This window comes from Sciurus carolinensis, chromosome 3, assembly GCF_902686445.1.
Source record: "Sciurus carolinensis chromosome 3, mSciCar1.2, whole genome shotgun sequence".
NCBI classification, from domain to species: domain Eukaryota; kingdom Metazoa; phylum Chordata; class Mammalia; order Rodentia; family Sciuridae; genus Sciurus; species Sciurus carolinensis.
The window spans coordinates 114,018,243-114,044,234 of NC_062215.1; positions in this window are offsets into that span (position 1 = coordinate 114,018,243).

Consider the following 25,992-nt stretch of genomic DNA (forward strand, 5'->3'; position numbering starts at 1 on the left):
CTGAGAAGAGAAGAAAAGAAAAAAATATACATACTTGATTCACTTCCCAGGGCTGCTTTAACACAGTACTACAAATTGGATGACTTCAAACCATAGAAATTTATCTCACAGTCCTGGGAGCTAGAAATCCAAAACAAAGGTATCAGCAAGGTAGTGTTCCTTCTGAAACACAAGGGAGAGTCCTTCCTTGCTTCTCCCTAACTTCTGGAGTTTATCAGTCTCTTTGGTGTTCTTTGACTTGTAGATGCAGGTGTCTGCCTCCATCTACTTCTGTCAATCACTAAACTGTCTTCCTGTCTATCTTTCCTCCTATTCATAAGGACATGATCGCATTGGATTAAGAGTCAATCGTATTCCAGCATGACCTCATCTTAACTAATTACATCTGCAGAGACCCTATTTCCAAATAAGTACATTCTGAGGTATTGGAGGTTAGGACCTGAACATAGTTTTGGGGTGATGCAGTTCAATCTATAATATATTATATTGCTTACTCCAAGTATGTGATTTTTCCAGTAATTCTAGTCAGTCAGAATAAATTTGACAATGTTATCAAGTACAGGTAAGGAGGAGAGAAATAACAGATAACTGATATTTATTGGTCATTTAATGTATCTACCCTGTAAACTTCAGATAATGTATTTTCACAGGGTTCACAACTGAATTGAAGAATATAGGATAGTACACATATTTATAAACAAGTAGAGAAATGTTTTCTCACCTTAAAACACAGTCAACAATTTGAAATAAACAAAAATTCATCTGGTCAGCTCAAAATGAAGTTTCAAATTTGAAGAACTAAATGCATGTATTTAATTTATACAAAGTAGTTCATTACTAGCCTATTAATTCCTATATAACAAGTAATTCTAGCAATCCTATTCATTTGATTTTGAGTCTTCCAGAGATTAGTCAAACATACTGAGAACAGTGAGAATGACCAACAAAAACTTACAATAGCCAGGTATGGTGGTGCATGCCTATAAACCTGGAGACTCAGCAAGGCTGAGGCAGAAGAGTTGCGAATGCAAGACCAGCCTCAGTAACTTAGCAAGACCCTATCTAAAAATGAAAATAAAATAAAATGAATAAAATCTGACAACAAGAGTATAAAGATGAAAGGAAAAATATGAGAACTGAAAACAAGTTGCTGTCTGGAATCATTTAATGTAGAGACAATCCCACATGCATTGTCAGATTTTGTGAACCTTTAGGCATGATGATACAGTGTAATAGTCTACTTTTTTTTTTTTTTTAGTGTAATAATCTGAAGGTATTGAGAAACGCTTACATTCTGATCAATGTATTCTGTTCATCAAAACAAGAAGACACATTTTAGAGTTTTTTCCAAAATTATTTAAAAGTATTAAATAATAAAATCCAAACCATTTACAAAACCTAATAATATGCAATGATACCATTATGAACAGTCTAGGAGGTTTTACTTAAGAAGTGTAAATGAGTGGCACAGAGATGTCTAACATTTCAAAGTGGAGGAGAGAGATAAAAATGCTAGACTGGAATAGTCATAGATAATGTAAAAATGCTGGTGACTGGGAGAACCCAGCCCCTCCTTAAAAGCTGGAAACAAAACTGGATTTATTCCAATTCAGAGTTATAGGAATCCAAAGACATAGCCTCCCCTACCTTTTTCATTTAAGATAGCCTATAAGGAAAGTCTACTGTTACAGCTGGTATTGTGGATTTCAGAGCCTGGTATGGATCAGAAACTGACTAGCAGTGCAGTTTTACTCTTGGTGAGACTATAGCATTTCTAAGGGAGGCCTTACAAACTTATGCCATCAGGGGTCTACCAGGGATACAAATGAGTGAAGGGTGTCATGTGGATCTTATGTGGAAACAATCGGCACACCATGTGCACCTCTAAAAGCATCATCATTAATATTTTCTTAATAATCTGTGTTTGTTGAATCATTTAACCAGAAATGAATTCAGATCTAGAACCTCCAGTTTTGGCATCTAGTATAAACACATAGAGCTCTAGACCCAACACAACCTTGACTTTTTTGACTTCCATATGCCATCCTTCCCTTTGATCTATCTTGATGAAATGGCCTTGGTGTTCTGGAGGTAAGAAGTATCAAAATATCACTGGCATAATATCTTCTGGAAGATACTTTTAAGAACACTGATCCTGTCAAATATTCCTAGGTGATTAAATAATTTTGGGAAATAATATATACTATATCCCTTTCAATTGTTCACATTAAGCTTTCATATATTAAAAGCACTGAGAAGTCTTTCACTGAGGAAAATGGTTCTATTCAATATTTTAATTCAATATTTACTACTCTTAGTTGGTTATAAAACTTCCCACTCCCCTCAAAAAAAACAAAACAAAACAAAAAAACACCTAGTCTTCTAATGAACACAGACTGGAAAAGACTAAATTAGGAGCCTTTCCTCTTAAGCAATTCTTTATTAAAATGAAAAATTCAGAGAGCAGAATCATGCAGAGTTTATATTACTTTTCAGTGTGCAAAGAGTTTATCTTTTTATTTAAAAGCATATGCTGGGTTGAAGATTTAACTTAGTGGTAGAGTACTTGTTTTGCATGTGCAAGGCCTGGGGTCAATCTCTAGCTCTGGCAAAAAAAAAAAAACAAAAACAAAAAAATTGCATAATAGTTGCTCTTGAGTTTCTATAAAGGGAGGAAATGCCTACCAATATCCCACTTTGTCTCTTCATAAGCATCAGGGGGAAAGCTTTGGTTTCTTTCTCCACCTTCCCCAGAGGAATGATAACTTCTCTGATTTTGCCATGCTACTTTCTAGTGGGTTAGCTTACACTGTTGCCCACATCTGGAAAAAGGCCATATTTTCTGTCTCTTGAACCACTTTGCTCTTTCTCTTTTCTTCTATGTTGGATGTGTGCTAAGGCAGGGCTTCTGCCCTTAGCAAGAAAGACATTCTGCCTTTCCTCTAATGCAGATTTACTAGGAAGATCTCTACACTTGACAACACAGCTCAGCTAATCTGCATCTGGCCCCATTTGACTGAGTTCCTTATGTCCACACTCAATTGGCGGTGAAGAGGAGCAGACATTGATAGTCTTTAGGTATCCACTTCTCTCACAGCATTCAACATTATGCACAAAATAAGCAATCAATCTAGCAATGCATTTGAACATCAGAACCTTTGTGTGAACTGTTGACCACTGTAGACTGAGAGAGCAGGAAAGAGAGTGAGTGAGGGCATGAGCAAGAGAGAGAATGGCGTTTATCATAGGGAACATGTGGCTTCTCTAGGTTCCTTTTAAAAAAAAATTATAACCTTCAAAAATCAGTTATAAAAGACCCTTTGCATCTAGGACTATAATTTTTTGAGGAAATGATGTAATAGGCTGCTCTATTTCTAATCTTGAGAATATTTAGTTTTGGGTGTATTTCAAATGTTGATGTTAGACTGATATGAAAATGCCTGTTAGTGCTCAAAATCCAGGACAAAGGTTATTTCCACTAAGCTCAATAGAAAGTAATAAATAATTCTGAAAGATTGTTTTAAAATAAGAATATGAAATATTGTCACTTGTCAAGACTTCAAGTCTACATTGGCTTATTACTGCCAAACTAGTAGGTATAACAGAGACTCTTGCCTCTGCCCTGGCATTTCAGCTTGGCAAGATCCTTTTCTGCTAAGTCTTACTTTTCAGACCATCAGTTCCATTCTTTAAAAAAACTTGTATTTCATGTCAATGTATCTTAATTGTACTAATTCTCTGCTTCATCAATATGCCAATAAAGGTTCTCTGCCTTGCTGACTGCGTTTGCAATATCTGAAATTATGATAAATAATACATTCCTGATAATATATTGAAACTATTTACATGGACACACTACGCACGCTAATCTAACTACAAGAAAAGAGCATCATAACCCGAAGACACAGATCTATTGTGAGTGTTTATTTCTGTACAAATAATCTTATCTTCACAGTTAAGATTTTGTAGATGTGAAATGCAAAACTTTTTCTTATGCACTTTACATCCTATCCCTGTATTCTTTCCCTTGGCAGAAGAAAAAAGTATCCATATGAGCTATGTTATCCTTTAGGCACTTATTCTATTAATATTTTAAAAGCATTATTTTAAGTTACATAGTACAATAGCAATCTGCATCACACATTTGTTGCCACAAATGACATTTTACAAGTGTAGATTTTTATCATTTTCTTTGAGCCTCTATTGTTAACTGACAAAATCAGAATATCTGAGTCAGTTTATATTGTCAGGAAAGCAAATACAATAAAATCCTAGATGCATAGCCTCTTTACACTCTCCACTTGTCTATCCGCTTCTCCTAAGCCACTTTGAGAAAGGTCTGAGGAGCAGGAATCATGTAGTTGGGAAGAAGGTCAGAACCTCTACTGCATGCCCTTTTCACCCACTAAGATGCTTTATTGACCCAAGATGGGATGAGGCAGTAATGTTTTATAAAGCTTCCCATTAAAACAACTACATTCTAAAAGCAAAGAGCATCATTTTTTTGAGCATCCTGCTTTAAAGACTGTCTTGCTAACATTTGACCAGCATGCACCACGGCTTAGGCCCCTCGAGCGTGACACTCTGTGCTCAGAAGTTTCAGTTTGAATCCCAGCATTGGCAGACAAATTGGGGATCATAAACCTTCATATACAGCAATGGTTTTCTAGATCAACAATAGACACTCAAGACAAGGAACAGAGAAGGAGGAGAGGGGGTGAATTCACCTCTCTGTAATCCACAAACCTTTCTGATGCCCTTACAAGGATTTTGAGTGCATTTCTGCCAGTATCAGCAATGGTGAAGTTCACCTTCACTAAAATCTAATTCCAGCACTAACTGGCAGGCCAGCACTAGTGAAAATAACATTCCGGTTTCCTCTATGACCTCAGTCCCGACATGATAACGGGAGCCCTCAACAACTCATTTCTAGCTTGGAATTCTTGATGGTTTATTTAGTTTGACTGACTGTTGGAGATTGCCATTATGAATACAGTTGCTAGGGAAAGCCTGCCTTAGTGCTGTTTGGCTTTTAAAGGGGTCAGGATTTTGTAAGATCTCAAATAACACTTATGGCTTAATGTCTGCAAACAATGCAGCATTTAACATTTACTATGCATGAAGAGGATCATAGTTCATCATTTATTATTCAAAAATTATGTAAAATATTTTCATGAAGGAATATGGAGAATGTGTCCCAAATATTCATGTATATAAACAACACATAATAAATTTACATTAAAACATCAATATCTAATCGAAGAGGTATTTGGAGTTTTGTGATGTGGAGCTAAATTAAAATATTTCAAACCTCAGACTTTTAGTCACATAGCTTTCAAGTGAGTTAGACTGAGCTCTGATATTCTTCAATGAAGTGAGCATTTATTTCTTTATACCAGAGAGTAGTTATTGTTAATGGTAGAGAAAGATTTAGTGGTTGGTTTGTCAGAATTTAAACACATAAATTTCTCAATTGAAAAATTGATTGCCTGCTCCATTTTCTCATTTTACATGTTTCAACAACATGTTTTGGTTTCTTATAAAAGAAAGTGATTATTAGTTCCCGGAGTCTGTCGAAAATGTAAACCACTATAGTCAAAGCAAAGATGGTGTAAGCAGAGCGGCCAATATGATTTGTTTTCCTCATTTGTAATTCTAATCTGGAAACTCCTCTCAAACAGGAAAGTAGATTTCAATAGAATATCAGAACCAAATGAGCATAGATCCAATAGCAATGTTCTATTAATATAATATATAAATAATACAAAAATTTAGCTACTGATTTATAGCGAGACATCTCTTTTGTTAGAAGAGTGACCTTAATGAGTTTAAATGTAGCAAATTTGAGAGGAAGCCTACAAATAACAATCAAGAGTCTTAAATCTCTTTATAGACTTGATCCATTTGTTTTACAAATGAATCATTCCAAATTATCATTTCAATTATGCATGACACTTAATAGTACATCCTGCAAAAGTGATAAATGCTTCATAATATTTAACCTCATTATAATTTACATTAAATATTTCTGGGAAGGGGTGACAATCTAGCTATATTTGAGAATCACAAAGGTTGTGAGTTAATGAAAGAATCTCCTTCCCATCCACCTTCATCTACTTTTCCTCTTTTGTAGCTGTTTGTCTTTCTTTTGTATTGTCATTGTTTACTTCTCCTAGTCCTATACCTTATAAAACATTCCTGGGCTTAACAGAAAACTAGTACCAACTGTATACAAACATATTATTTAGTATTAAGAAAAGTTCCTGTATTTGAAACATCTGATTTGCCTCAAACAAATTAGATACAAATCATATCTACTTTAATTTTCTGCAAGGACTAAATGAAAACCTGAGAAATGAAGCATGGCATGATGGTGTGCACCTGTTGCTCCTCTATGCCCAGCTTCTATGAGGCTGAGGAGTAGTTCAAGATGAGCCTGGGCAGCAAAGTGAAATCCTAAACGAAGCAAAACAAAGTGACTCAAGAAGCTGAGACAGGAGGATGGCGAATTCAAAGTCAGCCTCAGCAAAAGCGAGGCGCTAAGCAATTTCAGTGAGACCCTGTCTCTAAATAAAATACAAAATAGGGCTGGGGATGTGGCTCAGTGGTCGAGTGCCCCTGAGTTCAATTCCTACTATTCCCCCCACAAAACAAACAAATGAACAAACAAACAAAAACAAAAAAGAAAATGGAGAGAAAGAGAGAGAATGAGGGGGGGCGGCACAAGAGAAAAATGTGATGGGCTGAGAACATGACACAGAAACACGTGCATAGGACCTAGTGGTCATAAGTTTCCATGAATTTCCTGGCAATAAACTCTGATTACCCCCTCTGTCTCTTCTCAAACTCAGCAAGGTTATGTGCTTATCTTAGAAATGCAGAGGGTGAATGTAAAGTCATGAGTTTGCATTAAGTTTTGCAGTGGTCAGGGAGGAGACAAATAGTCTGGGGACCACCCTGAAATTTTCTCTCTTTTTTATTTTCTTTCTAGCTTTCATGGCAGAGAAAGGGGATTGATAAGTAGTGAGGAAGGAAAGGAAAGGGAAAGTACTTGGAAATGAAATAGATCAAACTGTGCTATGTGCATGCATGAATATATTACCATGAATACCACTTTTGTGTATAATTATAATGCACCAATTAGAAAAATAAATAGAAGGGAGACTGGCAGAGTAGAAAAAGGGGATTGGGGGAAGGAGGAGGGGAATGAAAAGGGTAATACTGAGGAATGAAATGGAGTGAATTATATTATATGTATGTGTGAAAATGTCATAATGAACCCTACTATTATCTATAATTATAACATACTAACAAAATACACATGATAAAAAAGAAAAAAGAAAATGACTCTAACAGCAGATATGGTAAGAAGAGGCATTAAAAATCATAAAAAAATGGTGTGGACAGGAATGGTAGCAATGGAGAGGAGATAGTTCTTTAAGGAAAAGAGAAAAGTGTGTGTGTGTGTGTGTGTGTGTGTGTGTGTGTGTGTGTGTGTACAGGAAGAATAAAGGAAAGAGCCTGAAAATAAGAAAGATATACTGATGATGACTGAGAAAAAAAGGCAAAAGAAGTGGCAGGAAATTAAAAAAAATTTTTTTATTGACGATCAATAATTATATAGAATGGTGGGACTCACTGTGGCATATTCATACATGCACAGAACAAGATTTGGTCAGTTTCATTCCCCATCTCCTTTTCTTTCCATCCCCTCCTTATTGTCCCCTTTCTCCACTGGTCTCCCTTCCATTTTTATAAAATTGTTCCCCAATTTTTTCCCTTTTTCCTCTCTAACATTCACATATCAGAGAAAACATATGACCCCCGAATTTCTGGGCCTGGTTTATTTTGCTTAACATCATGCTCTCCAATTCCATCCACTTTCCTGAAAAATCACATAATTTCATTCTTCTTTATGACTCAATAAAACTGCATTGTGTATACATGCTGCATTTTCTTTATCTACTCATCTATTGAAAGATTCCTAGATTGATTCTATAACCTGACTATTTTGAATTGTGCTGCTATGAACATAGATACGCATGTATCACTATAGTATGCTAACTTTAATTCTGTCATATCAATAACTGGTATGCTGGTTCCATTCCTAATCTTTTGAGGAATCTTCATACTGATTTCCATAGTGGCTATACTATTGCACATTTCCACCAACAGTCTATAAGAATCCAATATATCCTTGCCAGCATTTATTACTACCCATGTTCTTAATGACTGCCATTCTAACTAGAGTGAGATGAAATTTCAGTGTTTTGATTTGATTTCCCTGATGGCTATGAATATGGAACATTTTTTTCATATAATTGTTGGTCATTTGTATTTCTTCTATTGAGAAGTATATGTTTAGGTTGTTGCCAATTTATTGATTGGGTTATTGCTATTATTATTGGTGTTAAGTTTCTGGAGCTGCAAGAAGTCTTCTTGACCATATATTTACTACATAAACCTACAGAGGATCACACAGTAGTTTAGTACTAAGAAAAATTCTATTTTTACTGCCTAGGGTAAGCATCTATTACCAAAATCTCCACTTGGAATTTTGAATGCATTTTTCATAGACTATTGTTGAAAGTTGTCAAATTCTCCACTACTCCTTATATAATGCATCAGGTAAATGATTGATTATGTAAGCATTGTTTCTATGGAAATATGTGTTCTGAATTCTTCATAGAGAATTAGCAAAGTGACTTTTGGGGAAAAAAAATTCCTAAGGTGGATAGGGCCTACATTAAATTGTAGTACAACTTTAGTGGTACGTAGATATCTTGAATCACTATTCAGTTAACACAAACATCATGACATAAAACATCAGCTGAGATTTAATCATTAATGAAAAGTCGATTTTTAACAGGAGTCAAAGCTGTGATGAAAATTGGACTTCGTTTCTTTAGAGTAAGAGAGAGCAAACAGAAAGTAACATTTGTCAAATCCTTACACTTTTAAACTCAAAGCTAAATGCTTTATATTATCTCAATTAATTCTCACAACAATGAAGTGAATTGGGCATCATTATCACTATTTTCAGGTAAGGGTCTCAATGCGGTTCAGAAATACACAAGTCAGTTTTTTCTTTCCTTCTTTCTTTTTTTTTTTAGTGAGTGTTCACTCCTCAATTTGTTTAGTTTACTTATTTTGTTACACTGAAGGCGGGAAATGTTTCCTCTTGCAGCTTCTCTTTCCTTTGCTAGGTCTGTCCCTTGACCACATCTACCACAAAGGAATCACACGGGGTTTTCCATTTCCCTGTTCAGTGTCGTTTGTCAATTGAGATCACAAAGACACAAGTTGAATCAGATACTAAATTATCTGAAATAACCAAATATTTAGAACAAAGTCATTAAAATTTATATTAACATTGTTTCTTATAGCCAAAATTTATAAGAAAAGTGAAAGCTAAGATAATCCAGATGTTTCAACATGCCCAGATGCTTTTCACATTTTGTTTTAACATTTGGTAAAATTTAGACATATATCTCTGTATTCATTAAGACCAAAATAAGAAATACTACATACCAAAGTAAAATAAGACATTCCATTTCATACAAGGATTTCATAGCTGTCTAACATTCCTCACTTAATTGAGAAAACTCGTCTGCCATACCTTGTATTTACCCTGTCAGAATTCAAATGTCTTGACAAATGCCAGACTAGCCACTAGTATGAATTATTATGAAAAAAATGCAGCTGTAATAAGTCTTAATTAATGTTAAACTTAACTGAGTTTTATTTCCATATCATCAATAATCAATATCAATCATCTTTGGAGGTAAGATACATAATATTTGAATAATTTACATAAAGTACTGAAGAGTTAATAGTACAAAGGAAAGACATCACACTCTCAAGTGGCATTCCTATGTTGTCCCAGTTGCTATTTTATAACGCTGCCAAAATATTTATATCAAGAATGAGATGTAACTTTGGAAATTATAATATCTTTCACATTATAAATTTAAAATATTCTTAAATTCATATCTTGTTGAAAACTCTCAGTAACTATAACAAAAATGATTTGGCTGGGTATTTTCCCAAGGAAAAAGGAACAGAAGTGAAAAAGCATATTAGACCATAAAGTATAGTAACACCATTATATATTAGGAAACCTTTAATAGGTCATACTGAGCCAACAACATATATAAAGGTACAAGTAAGAAAAATGAGTTGGGCCTGGATAATGTGCATCAATGGATCTCTCAAATAACCACATGCAAAATACCAAGTTTCGTTGTTCTGTTTCAAACTCCAAAATCCCACAGAATGTCTACCTAGCCCTTCCCATTTCCCTGGGCATGGCATACATTGTTTGTGACTCTTCCTCCGCATTCCATGAAAAACCTTCTTCCCCCCATATGGCAACCAGTACCTTGTTCAGGAATATACTAGTTCAGGAATTTTCTTGATTTCAAGTTTTAGGTCAGAAAGAAGGTCATTTCAGCTGAGGAATTTTATTTATTTTTCTAGATGGAAGCTCCAAAAGTATCATCTAAAATCAAGCAACTGGAAATGCAATCTTAGATGCCTCATTAGAACCAATATAGCTCCCATCATTTTATGGATAAATCAGACTCCTCTACTCACTAATTAAATCAAAAGACATCATGTCTTTTTTTGGTTCTCCCACACATTTGCCATCTAGTGTGAAAATTAGTCAACTGGAGGATGTGTTCAGCGTGCACTTTTGAAAACTTGTTCTTGTCTAAGAGAAGAACTAAACAACAAAATGGTCTTTATTCACTCATCAGATAATATTTTAGGTCCACAGGTTCTCTCATACATGTCAATTTCCTTCTCATTTGACAACCTTCTCACATGAAAGCACTTTACATTCATCTGGCAATATGTTAAGCATTCATAACCTTTTCCATCAGAGAATTCTAATATTTATGTGCTATTTTGTATTATTTGTTTGAAAAGTTTTCAGTGAAATTGAGGAATATATCAAGTCATAAATCTTCTAAGAACTAGAAAACAGAGAAGAGATGCCTTTTCTCTTTGTAACATATTTTATTTTTCACTTTGAGTTACTGCTAACTACAAGGCTTCTGTTTACCTTTTCCGTTTGTACTATCCCCTTTTTGTAACCAAGATGATGGGATGTGCCATAACATCATAAGTGTCACTACTGGAAATAAGGACTTATTGGTACATCTGACAATGATCCTACAAGTCTTGAAATAGCAGTCAATTCAATTTAAACTAAACTGATTTTTCTAGGTGTCATGTTTCAAAGTATGAAACCAAGGTATTTTAGTAGAAAACTTTAAAAAGAAACAGAGAAGAGGTAAAGATTAGGTCACTAATAGGTACATATTGTTGTACATATTAATTAAATTGAATTGGTTAAAGTAATTATTTAAAAATTAAAATATGTTTTAATATTTACAATCATTTGTTTTTGGTAGTTTTGTGTGGGATAGGTAGACTAAAATAGGCCCATGGGGATGGACCCTTAGTAAAAGGAGACCCCGGAAATTATGACAGGTTATGTTGAACTTGCTGATTTGGGTTAAAGATAAACAGAACATTCAACATACATTTTTAAACGATCAGACATATTTTTAGTTAAAATGTCACCCACCTTGAGAACTTATACAATGAGCTCATAAGTGATTAGTGGCTAGATTGTTTGACCAAAATGGAATATTTTGATCTCCAAGTGTAGGATGATCCCCATGGGACTAGGTGCCATGATAAGTGGGATCACTGTGAGACTTGATCTCCAATAAAGTTTGAATCAACAAAACATAATAATGGCTCACTTGCTCAGGATACCACACATGCCCTGCTTCCTCCAATCATGTGTATGATCATAGAGCTCAAACCTGGGTGTGTCACTTGTCTTCTCTGAAAGGTGAGGGCCTCCCACAGTTCATCTGAGGGTGTATTCCTTTGCTCTCCTTAAATACATCATTACCTGTGCATTACATACTGATTTACTTGTTCTGCATTCTTTCTGCAAAATAATCATGAACGTGGATGGTTCCAAGTGAGGTTCCTTCTCTTAGGAACTCTTTGTACCTTGTCTGGTTACACTAGGCTACTGAAAATAACACCATTCCATGTAATTTCATATTACACTGGGTATAGATGCTTGAGATATCACTTAAAAGTACAGATTACACCTCAAAATTTAAAAAAAATTTAAAAAGGGCTGGGGATGTAGCTCCATGGTTAGCACCCTGGATTCAATCCTTGGTCCAAAAAACAAAGATACAGATAAAATAATATTGTTGGAATGGACTTTAGAATTTTCAACCTCTGAGTCTATATTCAATATTGTGAGCACAGTGATCCCTTTAAAGGTAACAACTTTTCTGATCAAAAGTTCCCAAAGCAATCTCATCTGCATCAGAAGTGAGTCTAAAGTTCTTACAAGAGTCTAAAAATCCCTGCACAGCCAACTCTATTACAACCCTGACCATGTTAGCCTCCTTGCTGTTCCTCCAACAAACCAGACGCATTCCAACCTGTGGCCTTTCCATCACTTTTTTCCTTTGCTTGAATCATCCTTTCCCTAGAATCTAGTATAACTCACTTCCTTGTCTCTTACTGCTCAATTGTGACCACCTTTATAAGTCCTTTTTCGACCAAGTTATTTACAATTGTGAATTTTTAGCCTTTGCCTGCTTTCTCCTCCTTCATTGCACTAAATACACCCAAAATACTGTGTATTTAATTTTTTCATCTCCTACCTAGTAAAAATGTGAGCTCCATGAAATGCTAAAATATTTCTCTCTCTTGTTGACTGAGTTCTTTCCAGCACCTGGGACAGTGCCTGATACATGGTTAGTAGTAAATAGATTATTTATTGAGCTAATAAATGTAGGTACATTTTAATACACATTACGCATAGGGATTGCCATATTGAGTTCAAAGCAGGGTTCTGGGAAAATAAGAAAAAAGAAATCTAATATTCTAATAAGCTTGTTAGTGTGAAAAGGTAAAGACAAATTTAATCTGAGTCAGTTATATATTGGCAAATGAACGTGTTCCTATCAAGTAATCCACTTGAACAAAAGCCAATGTTGTGCTAAAGTAAAAGATGTTGGCAAAAAACATGAAAAAATACATCTACCATATGATCCAGCAATTCCACTTCTGGTATAAATCCAAAGAAAATGAAATCAGCATGTTGTTGAGATAACTTCCTCCCATGTTCATTACAGCATTAGTCACAATAGCCAACGTGCAGAAACGACATATGTGTCCATCCATGGATGAATGGGTGAAGAAATTGTGATATATATCACAATAATAAAATATAAGTATTATTAATAAATAATATATACATAGTATTAATATGTAAGATATTCAACAGAATATTGTTCACCTCTTAAAAAGGAAAAAGGAAAATCTCTCCATTTGGAACAATGTGAATTAACTCAGAAGATATTATGCTAAGTGAAAGCAGCTAAGCAAAGAAAGAAAAAAAGCGTACTACCCTATAGTACACTGATCAGAGCTACAAGCAAACATTCCTCACCAAATGGATCTACCTCCTAGCTAGGGGTGCAATCCTACAACCCCTGCAACCTAGTCACTTAGACACCCACAGATGTAGCCCACATTGATTATTGCTGAAGATACTACACAAACATTACACTACGATGCCCACTGGAACCAAAGACCGTGCGACATGTCCAATGAACATCCTAGGGCAAATCACCAGCAGCAAGTCTGACTATAAAAGCAAACTTTTAGAATTGCTAGATACAAATGGCTCACCATATGCAGAAATAAAAACAAAATAGGAACACAAGAAGCATGGAAATCAAGCTAACATGATACCTCTGAAGGAACTCAATTACTCTCTAGTGGTAGATCCCAAATAAAAGGAAATTGATAAATTGCCTGACCAGGAACTTGAAAGCATGGTTTTTATGGAAACTTAATGAAATTCAAGAGAACACAGATAACTTTATGAATTAGGAAGATAAATTCATCATATAAGTGAGACATTCAGAAAAGAGAGAAAATGAAAATATACCAATCAGAAATCTTAGAGAAAAAACACAATCTCAACAAAATAATTGATAAGGTAGGAGAATACTTTCTGATCTTGGAAAGATGTATTATGAAATAAGACAATCAGATTTTTAAAAAGAAAAAAATTACAAAATAAAGAATTCAGGACTTATTGAATACCATTAAGTGAGTAAACATTTACATTAGGGTAAAAGTTTAGAAGTAGTAGTAAAGGAAAAAGGTATAAAAACCCTGACTATTGAAATAATTTTTGAAAACTCTTCAAAACTTGGGAAAGATATGAGTTCTAGGAAGTTCATATTATCCCTAATAGATTTGATCTAAAAAATCCTTAATGAGGCACCTTACAGTCAAACTGCTAGGAGTAGATGAGAAAAAGATTTCTAAGGCCAGCAAAAGAAAGAAAAGCACCAAGTCACTTATAAAGGAATCCCCATTAGACTAAAACTAGATTTTCAAACAGAAACTTTATAGTTCAGGAGTGAAACAGATGATATATTCAAAAAACTGAAAGAAAAGAAAAATTTCAACCAAGGATACTATACTCAAAAATGTATTCTTAAAAAATGAATAAAAAATAAATACTTCCCAAGGCAAGCAAAACCTGAGTGAATTCATTGCTACCAGAGAGTCATAGAAGAAATTCTTTGGGGAGTCCTACACTAGAAGTAAAAGAAAAATAACAACCATCACAAAAACATGCAAAATTACAAAACTCAATAATAGATTGGATATACAAAAGAGAAACAGAACAGAAGCAATCACTATCAGTATAGACAACCACCACGCACAAAGATGAACAACAGAGGAAGAAAGCAACAAAAGCTGTACAGAACGGAAAAAAAAAAATTAGCAGTGACAGGAGTGCAACATAATTTTATGTATAAATGAACTTAAAAATACCACCAAAGAACTGTGAAGCAAATTCAGTAAGTTTATTGGACACAAAACCAATATGCTTTTTATATGCCAGTATCAGTAGCTTTTTATACACCAATAACAAAATCAGTGTATTTTACAACAATAACCGAATTGGTAATCTCATTCACAATAGCTACAATAAAATTACTTAGGAAGAAATTTAACTAAATAAGTGAGTAATGCCTACAATAAAAATTACAAAACACTGAAGAAATAAATAAAGGAAGTCACAAATAAAGAAGACATTTCACATTCATCCATGTTCATGGATTGGAAGATTAATGTTGTGAAAATATCCATACTCTTCAAAGCAATCTATAAGTTCAACATAATTTCTATCAGAATACCAATTAAAAAAACACTCCTAAAACTTGTATGGAACCACAAAAGATCCCAAGTAGCCAAAGCAACCCTGGGACAAAAGAATAAAACAGGAGGCCTTATAATACCCGACTTCAAAAGAGTACAAAATGATTGTAACCCAAACAGTATAGTACCAGCCAAAATCAGATGCATGAACCAATGGAACAGAATGGAGAAACCAGAAAAAAGTCCATATGTTTATAACCAACTGATTGGTTATAACTGATGCAACAAGAATGTGTATTGAAGAAGATGAGAATATTAATATTTATATTCTGAAAGAAAGCATACACTAATCTCTTACCATATACAGAAATCACTCACAATGGATCATAATTCAGTATGAAATTCAAAACTATAAAACTACCAGAAGAAAATATAGGGGAAATGCTTTAGGGAATTGATCTGGGCAAAGATTGTTGAGTGTGACCCTAAAAGCACTGATAACAAAAAGGAAGATATGGGATGATGTCAAACTAAAAAGCTTCTGCACAGCAAAATAAACAGCAAAGTGAAGAGACACCTACAAAATGGGGTGCCATATTTGCAAACTAGTCATTCTACAAGGGTTAATTTCCAGAATATATAAAGAGCTCAAACAACTCAACAGCAAAATTCCAAATATCCAAACAAAAATCAGTGAATGACCTAAAAAGACATTTTTTGAAGGAAGATATGCATTGGTCAACAATATGAAAAAATGCTCCATATCACTGATCATCAGGGAAAAGAAAAACCAAGATGAAATATCATATCACTCCAGTGGTTCTGATTATTATCAAAAACAAAACAAAAACAAAAACAAAACAAGCAAATGAAGAAGAAAAACTAACCCTGGTTTTTTCCTACAGTGTTGGTGGGAATATAAATTGGTACATGCATGGAAGTTTCTCAAAACTGCCACATGATCCATTAATCTCACTACTAGATATATAGTCAAAGGAACAGAAATCAGTATGTCAAAGAGATATCTGCACTTACATGTTTTATTGTAGTGCTATGCAAGAGCAAAGATACAAAGTCAACTTGGGTGTCCATTGATAGATGTGTAGATAAGGCAAATGCTGTCTATACACCCAGTGGAATATTATTTTTATTCTTCCATAAAGAATAAAATTTTGTCATTTGCAGCAGCATGGATGGAACTGGAGTACATCATATTAAGTGAAATAAGAAGTTAGGCAGAAAAATAAAAATACCACAGCTTTTCATATGTGGAAGCTAAAAAGTTGATTTCAAAGAAGTAGAAAATAGAGAAGTGCTTACTAGAATCTATGAAGGGTGTGGGAGAGGAATATAGAGAGGATGTTAGTGGGTACAGATGCATATGGGTAGGAGAAATGTCATCTAATTTTCTATAGCATAGTGGGACAACTATATTTAACAACAATAATTGGTAATTTCAAAATAGTAGGGAGAATTTTGCCACTGTTCTAATGACAAAGAAGTAATAGAGGTCTGAAGTGATAGGTGTGCCAGTCTCTCTGAATTGGTTATTATATATTGCATACATGTATTGACATGCCACACTATACACCAAAAATATATACAATGACTATGTGTCAATTAAAAATAAAAATGCATATACAAAAAGCATTTCACACAAATAAACACTGCCTGTCTCATTGAAAGCTAAGGTCTATACTCATTTCTTAATGTTATTAACTTTTATTACTGGGGAGTAAAACTCTGGCAAAGGGATAAAAGAAGTTGCTAAAAGAATCTTTGCTCTTAGAATTGTGTAATATAAAAACTTTTTTAAAGAAACATAAATTCAATTTTTAGTTTATAAAAAAATAATTTGGAAAAAATCCATATGTTCTGTTAAGGCATGTTCTGCACATGTGACTAAAAGTGCTGTAGCTATTCAATTTGTTCAATAAATATTTGCTCGATTGAGTAAATGAATGACTTTTTCATTCTCAGAAATTAAGAAGGAAAAATGGAACTATTTTCTGGGATTCTGAAAAAGACTATAGGAACTGGAAAGAAAGAGTATATCAATGTTGTAGATAAAGTGTTCCAGAGAACAAGGAAATCCTGGACTCTTTCCAGAATCAGACTAGGAATATCAAAAGACCTGTAGGGCAAAGACAGGGCAAAGTTGGGGCTTCAAGCCAGGAAGCCCAAAGGAAGAGCAGTGAACTGGGACAGTGGCCATATGCAAGATCCTGGGCCTACAGGTTAAGTTCAAAGGGCTGCAGGCAGATTAGGGGCCAATGATGAAATCTCAGGTACAAAGATCAGCAACATAATAACAGCAGTGGTATTTCCTCATTCAAAGTCTGATTATATTTATAATCACTTTAGTAATTTTGAGATGGGATATCCCAGAGGATCCCTTTTTCATACTTTAGGGAATATGCTAACTTTTAGAGAAATGCTCTTTCAAATCATTTGCAGTATAGAATATCTTTGTTTCAGTTAAAGTTAGCAATACATAGTCATGACACCTAAATGTACTATCATCCAGTCCATCTTACTTATGGTGCAATTGGCTGCTAGGCTTTTGTGAGACCATCAGTTCTATGTGGGAATGTAAGAATATACAAAAAATGGTCCAGTTTGTAGAAAACACTCTAAAGGTTAAAAGTGGGTATAAGTATTTTTACTGCAGGAGCAGTTTTTTTCCTATGTTTCCAAAAGATTACTTCATGTATGGCATAAGCAAAGAAACCCATTTATGAAAGCATCTTACACAGTCCATGTAAGTATCTTCATATCCATTGCCTTCCATTAAGCTGATATTACTTTTATAAGCAACATTTTTCCATCGAAATCAGGATATAGATGATGTGGGGCAGCACAAAGAGTCTCTTTTTCTCTTGACAGTAAGACATAGTTAGCAGTTTCCATAACTCTCCATGGGATGAGGGATTCCAAAATGTTATTGAAATATCTCTCTTCCAAAATGGGTTTTTCTACTATCAGGTCCCCTCCTGCATAGTGGTAATTCTATTTCTTCTTGCATAAATAAATCATGATCCTTTCTTCCCTTAAAAAAATGGAAAAAAAAAAAAGAAGAAGGAGAGAAAGAAAAGAAATATCTGTCTTCTTTCCTGTAGTGTTTATAAGTAGGATTTGTACCTTTGGATAAATGTGAACATATTCTTGTAGTCCATAGAAAGATGTTGGAAAATTTGATGAGCAGAAGTGATAAAATCTCACTAAAGATGTCCCGTTGGTGTTGGTGTGTATTTGTATACATGTGAACATATACTTGTGCTCAGATTAATCAGGAAAACCTTGAGTTCAAAAATTTGTTTTGTGGCCAATTAGAGTGCAAGAAAAAGAAAAGGAATAGAATTGATCAAATATAGATTCCTAGAAGAAGAAGAAGAAGAAGAAGAAGAAGAGAAAGCACCAATTAAACTAGTATTATTGAATCACCTTAGCAGGCAGTTTCTGGGGACAGACAGGGAAATCAAAGGAAGTTCTTTTTGTTTCTGCATATGTGCTTACACTGTGGATCCCATCTCATTCAATCTATGTGTTAATCAGAAAAAATGTTTAAGATCCTCATATATATGCTTCTTAGCTTGTATGATACATGAAATAATCTTTTGGGAAGATGGGTCTTTCCTATAAACTGGTCCATTTTGTGCATGTTCTTACATCTCCCACATAGATAGAACCAACTATCTCACAAATGCCTAGAAGCATTGCATCACATACAAGATGGACTGTGTGACAGTATATTTATGTAGATTTGTAAGTAATAAGGTGCTCAAACTCAAATAATGTGGATCAATGGGTTGACAATAACTTTTGAGAAGGTGTTTTGGTACATCATGGTGTTGTTTTGCCAGATTTCAGATGCCATAGAGTGCGATAGCAAATATACTTCACATCAAATCAAGACATCCTTAAATATGAAAGTCTACTGTAATACATTGACAAGTTTGCATAATACCACATTTGGTAAATCCATGAACATTAAATTCCTCAGATATACCTATTCAGAAATAACTGTGTGAGTCTGGGATACATACCTATTAAGAATTTTATATCCAATAAATTTAAGGGAGTACCTATACAAAGGCAGGACAGTAGGAATCCAGGAATAAAGGAAAATTAATACACAAAACTAAATCAAAAGAGTGACATTGTAGGGTTTACTGATGACAACATGCCAGGATTCTTAGTGTAGGAACATCACAACATTTTGTGCATGAGACCCAAAGAAAGAAGAGACAGAAAAGGAGAGAAAAATGAATTGAATTTACTGTGTTTAAGCCCAAAATAATAGTACAAATCTAGCTGAGAAACTATTTTTAATGATGATATGAGTGAAAAAAACTGTGAGTGTATTTCTCTATGGTTTTGATTGTCAACATGAAGTGACTGCCCAAGAAAAGCTAACTAGTTTCATTAAAGGAAACGTAAGGACCAGAGCAAGAGAGATGTTGGGACCTATCTACTCATAAATTTCACCCTGATGATGATCAATCTATCCTCAGCGTGTTTGCCAAAGTTCATAGTTGTTATGACACTCCAACTCACAACTCAGGTGTGCAAAAATTGTATTTTCTTTATCATCTATAGTAACATGGTTTCTGCCATTTAATCTCTGATCTATGAAATTGGTGGAAATAATTCAGTTCAACTAAGGACACCTCTCCCTCTCCAAGTTATTACTCAATCCCAGAGTCTCACCTTTGTGTTGAGGTTGCGAGCTGTCCGGTTTTCAGTCATCAGTACCACAACCCACTGATGAGAAGGTCATTATTTACAGGTGCCTCTTTCAGCTTAGCTACATTCTGTTTCTTCTTCGTCACCTTTGGGTAAAGAAACTCAGGAGTGAAGCTGACTCTGGACTTATCTGCCTAACAGAGATCTCTTATCTCTGCTAGAATCTGACTGCCTTACAAATTGGCCTCCGTGGAAAGTGCAGAGAGGACACCTCTGATCTTGGGGTCATAGTGTGTCTTTTCTCTTATCCCTCCAGTTTCTGGAAAATATTGGTTAGTGTGGGGAAATTCTTTTCCCCTTCATGTTCTCCAAGAACTTAACTTAAATTAAAAAAAAAAAAAAAAATCTTAGACTTCTGAAAAAAGAGCCATAAAGATTTCTAAGTTTGACATTGTCATATCATTTTCTTAAATCCATATAACTATAGAGTTATTTCCTTGAAAGAGAAAGCATAAAGAAATATAAGCAATAGCAAAATCATACACAAAACCATAAGAGAGAATGTAAGAATTTTCCAGCCACATAGGAAAGAACTTTCAAGTGAACAGAGTTATTCAGTGGTAGTGTATAACTACCTTGGGAATGAGCATATCATCAGTGTGAATGTGTCCACTGACTTATGTTTTATAGTTATTTGGAGATGTTTTAAGCATTGGATGAGAGATTGGATGAGATGACCTCTCTAATGTCTCTGCCCTGTGTAAGAGCTTAGGATAACAGCCAACTCCTACCTCTTCACATCCTACCTCTTCAACTGTGAAAGTGACAGTGCATGATGACAGAAAGTTTACAAAGTATCCAATAAAAGAAGGAAAAACAAATTAAAAACATGATAGGATCTTCAAAACCTGGGATATGATAAAGTGATTAATATATTGAGTTAAATTTCACTGTTCTTAAGGTCCTGTTTCTTTGAAGAAAATAAAATTTACACATGTAACTAAGTGTAAAGTATACAAAAATCACAACTTATTTTTAGGAAAAACAGTTTTAATAACTCTTCAAATATTCATGTCAGCTTGTAAGAAGAAAATGAAAACCTACTATGTCTTAAAGTAAAATTCATTATAACAAATACTTTGACACAAAGTATATTAACGGGTTTGCTTTTTTCAGTTCTAGTTGGTGTGCTTCAAAATAACCCAAAATAATATTTCTAGATTCTTTCAAATAATACTTACATACCTATGATTTAATGCATTCCATAATAGGAGAGAAATACAGACAAAGATACAGGTATGAAATTAACAGATAAAAGGTTTGACTAGAAATAATAACATAATCCCTGAATAAGACTCTGATCTATTTTTTACAAGCCACTCTGCAGTCTAATTTGTCAGATTAAAAAGGGGGGGAGGGAGGGAGAGAGAGAGAGAGAGTGGGAGAGAGAGAGAGGATAAGAGAAGAAAAGCTTGCTGCTGTAATAAAAATTTGTAAGAAGTTTAATGTTTCATTTTTTAATATTATACTTGGTGCTATTAATGGGGTCTGCGGAATCAAAGAAAAATATATTGGATGTCTTTATATGACTCATCAAGTGGTGATTGGGTATCTATATGTGATCTGTCACTTTTTCTAAAGTGTAAGGTGTGATGGGTGTGTGGTTCGTTTAATGTACAATAAATATCTGGTACATGGGATGTTCAGATATTTGGTCAAACAATAGTCTGTGTTTTATACTCGAGTCTTTTTGGATTAGATTAACACCTAAGTTAGTGGACTGAGTAAAGAGGATTGGGCTATGTAATGCTAGTGGACCTGATCCAATTTGTTAGAAGTCTATGTAGAACAAAAGGCTCATCTTCTTAGGACAAAGAGGGAAGGGAATCTGTCCTTAGTGACTGCTTTCAAACTGGGACATTGTTTTTTTTTTTTTTTTTTTTTTTTTTTTTTTGTTTGTTTGTTTTGTTCTGTTTTGTTTTGTTTCTTCTGCCTTTCGACTTGAACTGAGTGGTAGTTCCTGGGTCTTGAGTTCATGAGCTTTTAGACTGTATCTATGCCTTCAGTTCTCCTAATTCTCAAGCTCTGTACCTACACCACACCTCTACAGTGTCTTTAGCTTACCAACTGCCAGTCTTGGATTTTGTTGGTTTCCATAATTGCATGAACCCAGTGTTTAAAATAAATCTTTTACTCTCTGTTTATACATCCAGTTGGGTCTGTTTCTAATATAGTGGTATGGGTACCTGGGAGTTTGAGAACTGTGTTATATCATCTGAATAATAAACTGCTCATTAAAGAGATTTGACACTCAGAGATGTTACTGCATTTTCTTTCTAGTCTTTTGTATATAGTTTTGCTTACTGCTAAGAGAGTTATTATATCTTCTACCTGTTTCTTGTTAGAATGGCACTAGTCCTGGACATTGCAGGGGACCTACAGTACTCATAGGTTACCTCTCTAACTGTGTTGAATACAGTTCCGTAAAATAAAAAGAAATTAATGGAAAAGTCTTTTGAAAGCATTGGGAAAATGAAAACCAAACATAAAACTATTTTCATTTTTCCCTTTCAAAAATTTTTGAGGGGAAAAAAACCCCCAAAACAACAAACCGTTCTTTTCTGTTTTCTAGGATTTTCTTCTATTACTTTACATCTAGAGAGTTCTTGTGAGGCAGAAAGTCTAAATAGTTTAGATGAGATGTGTTTTGAATAACTTTATTCTGGTGAAAAAATGAATACTAGGTGAAGCAAAAATCTTTTTTTTTCAACATTTTCCAAAATTCATTTATTTATTAATTCATTCAACAAATGTATACTGAATATCACCTGTAAAGTAGACATTACTCTTAGCACTGAGGATATAATAGTGGGGAAAAAAGTGACAATCTCTGCCTGTGGAAGTTACATTATGGTGGTACAAAAATGGTGATAAGCAAAATAAGTCAATTATATATATATGTATATGATATTGAGATAAAATACTCTTCAAAATTGGGCACTTTCCCCCCTGCATTTAGCCTTTTTAGTTACTATGTGCACTTTTAGCATAGGAGTCCACATAATTAATCAATCCTGTTTTTGTCTACTTGAACTCTTAGGTATCCATTGTGCTCTCAGAATGCAAGATGTGCTGACAGGTGTTATGGGAGTTATGCAAAAGCAAAGGAAGTGTCTGATATATTCTTTGCCTTCAGAGAACTTTAAATCAATAGAAAGTAGGCTTTGCACAATAAAGTTTGCCCTGGACAGAATGTTCTGAGGTGGTATGGGTAGTAGATATAGAGGATGACGCACAAAGACCTACCTTGTAAAGGAGGAAGGGTGTCATGAAGTCGACATGGAAGGTGAGCCTTTGACTTCCTGAAATGGAAGATTGCAGAAAGGAGATTACATCAGACTGTGAGGCATGAGTAACAGAAGTTGTCAATGAGATTTGCGTATGGAGCACAAGAGAGGAATCTTAACTTTTTAAAAATAGCAAGTTACTTGTGGTGCATTGCTGGTGGTAAGCCTGGACTGGAAAGGAGAAATCAAATTGCTGTGAGCTTTTAATTCAAGCTGACCATCAAGATTTCACCATCAAGATTTCAACTTAGGGACTGGGGTTGTAGCTCAATGGTAGAGTGCTCACCTAGCATGTGTGAGGCTCTGGGTTCAATCCTCAGCACTGCATATAAATAAATAAAATAAAAGTCCATCCACAACTGAAAAAATATTTTAAAAAATTTCAACTCAGCATAACCCTAAGAATTAATTTTGGCCACACCCCCTGTGGCTCAGGGTATGGATTAGGTAAATGGAAATTCCTATTAGATGCTTGACAAGAAAGCTTGTCAGGGAAACAAAGTGGCTTACATTTGGGCTTCAGTTTCAAGAGAATAAACCGTTATATATTAATTAATTGGGCTTTCCCAGGATCTTTTGTGCCAAAAACTTTGGACAGGTCTTGAATTTGAGATATGAGTCCTAAATAAAAGGAGTTGACCTAAGGATCCAGCCTCAGTTCAAGAATAACCCAAGGAATATGATTTGCTCAAAGAAATGTTTACATTTGTAATGGTTTGGATATAAAGTGTCTCTCAAAGGCTCATGTGTTTGAAGGTTGGCCCCAATGCAGCAATGATTGGAGGTGGGGCCTTCAGGAAGAAGATTGGATCATGAGGGCTTCAATCTCATCAGTGGATTAATCTACTGATAGACTCATAATTTGATGGAATTATTGGGATGTAATGGAATTGTAGGAGATGGAGCCAAATTGGAAGAAGTAGGTAATAGGAATGCACACTGGAAAGAGATACCTAGTCCCTGACCACTAGTTCTCCTCTCTCTGTTTCTGGCCACCATGAAGTAAGTAGCTTTGCTCTGCCATGCCCCTTGAAATGCTGTGCTGCTGCACCATGGGCCCAGACACAATGGAGCTCATTGAACATGGGATGAAGCCATGAACCAAAATGAATCTTTCCTCCTTTAAGTTGTTTTACTCAGGAATTTAGTGACAATGATGGAAAACTGACTAATGCAACATTCAATTCAGCACATATTTATGAAGCACCTCTTTTATGTTTATTATTTCACTGGGTGCTATGTGATAAGAAAGATAAAATGTAACTTGTTTCTTGCCTCATCATTTTTCGTCACATATTCATTGGGCAACTTCTATGTGCTAAAGATCAGTACTCCATGAGGTCATGACATTTCCTTGATGAGTATCCTTTGCAGATAATCATTCTTTGACCCTTTCCATTCCTATTTTAGAGTATTAAGTGTTGTAGGAAATGGAGTGAGATTTTTTATTTTCATTAATATTAAAGGAAGTAACAACTAGTAAATTCAGAAACAAGTACTTCTTCTGATGAAACCCAAATGAATTTGACTCATTAAAAATAAATCCAAGCTACTCAGTCTTTTGTGGGTCTTGCTTTGGAGAGCGATATGTCTTTGCATTTATCTGTGAGTTCAGTTTTCTGGCATTCAGTCAGTCCCCAATTTAGTTCACACATTGTGGACATGGAGATACCATAACATTAAATGAACTTCACAGTTCTTCTGAAACCTGATAAGATATAATATCTTGGCTTTTGTGTTTACTGTTTTCCCTTTGAAATTTTACCTGTTGTATGTTGAAATAACAATGAATAACCAAAAGAATTTTAAAAAAGACAAAATAGCAGAATCTTATAAATATTTATTGAATATTAATGTGAAGTTCAAGAGAGATAGTGAGATGGGAAAGGAGTCAGATGAGTTGGACAGATTTTCTTCCTACATATCTAATATGCCCTGAATTAAACTTAATGAATGTCTAAGACACCAGATCAGGCATTAAGTGCTTTCTCATGTATTATCTCATTAAATTCTTGTGGTGCATTTAATACTACATTATTTTATAGCTATGGAAATGTGTACTAGAAAAGCTAACTGAATCATACAACAGTTACTGACAATAAAGTTTTGGTGGAAAGAACTCAGTTTTCCTGCACAATGACCATAGAATAAAACTTTATAAAAAGGTAACAATAAATCTGAGCCTTACTCTTAGTAGACTTCAATAAAACAGAGAGGTTATTACCAGCAACTTGAACTGTCTGAGCACACTGTTTAACTCTTTTGTTCTTTAATTGGATCCATATTTCATTAATTGAACATTGATTCTGTAAAAATCATAACCACTGATCAGTATCATCCTAAACCTAAAAGGCCAGATAAGGACTTAGCCATGTAAAACATTTAAGTTGCTATGTAGAGCATTTAGAATATCCAGCCCAGAAATCTGTTCAGTTAGAAGCTGTCAATGTGTTTGGTAGTGATTGACTTTATATCAGGTAGAAAAATTTGTCAATTCTCTTACTAACAAACAAACAAAAAAATCTTAAGACAACAGTAATTCACTGTTTGCTTGACCTGCATATTATATATATTACAAGTGTCAAAATATCATTCTGTGCCATTGTTAGGCAGCTGAGGTGAATATAAAAAAAATTAAGACCCAAACTGACTAGTCATGGCAAAAGCTATTTAGCAATGTAATTTATAGGGAATATGTGATCGTTTCCAGGAGTGACATGCGTCA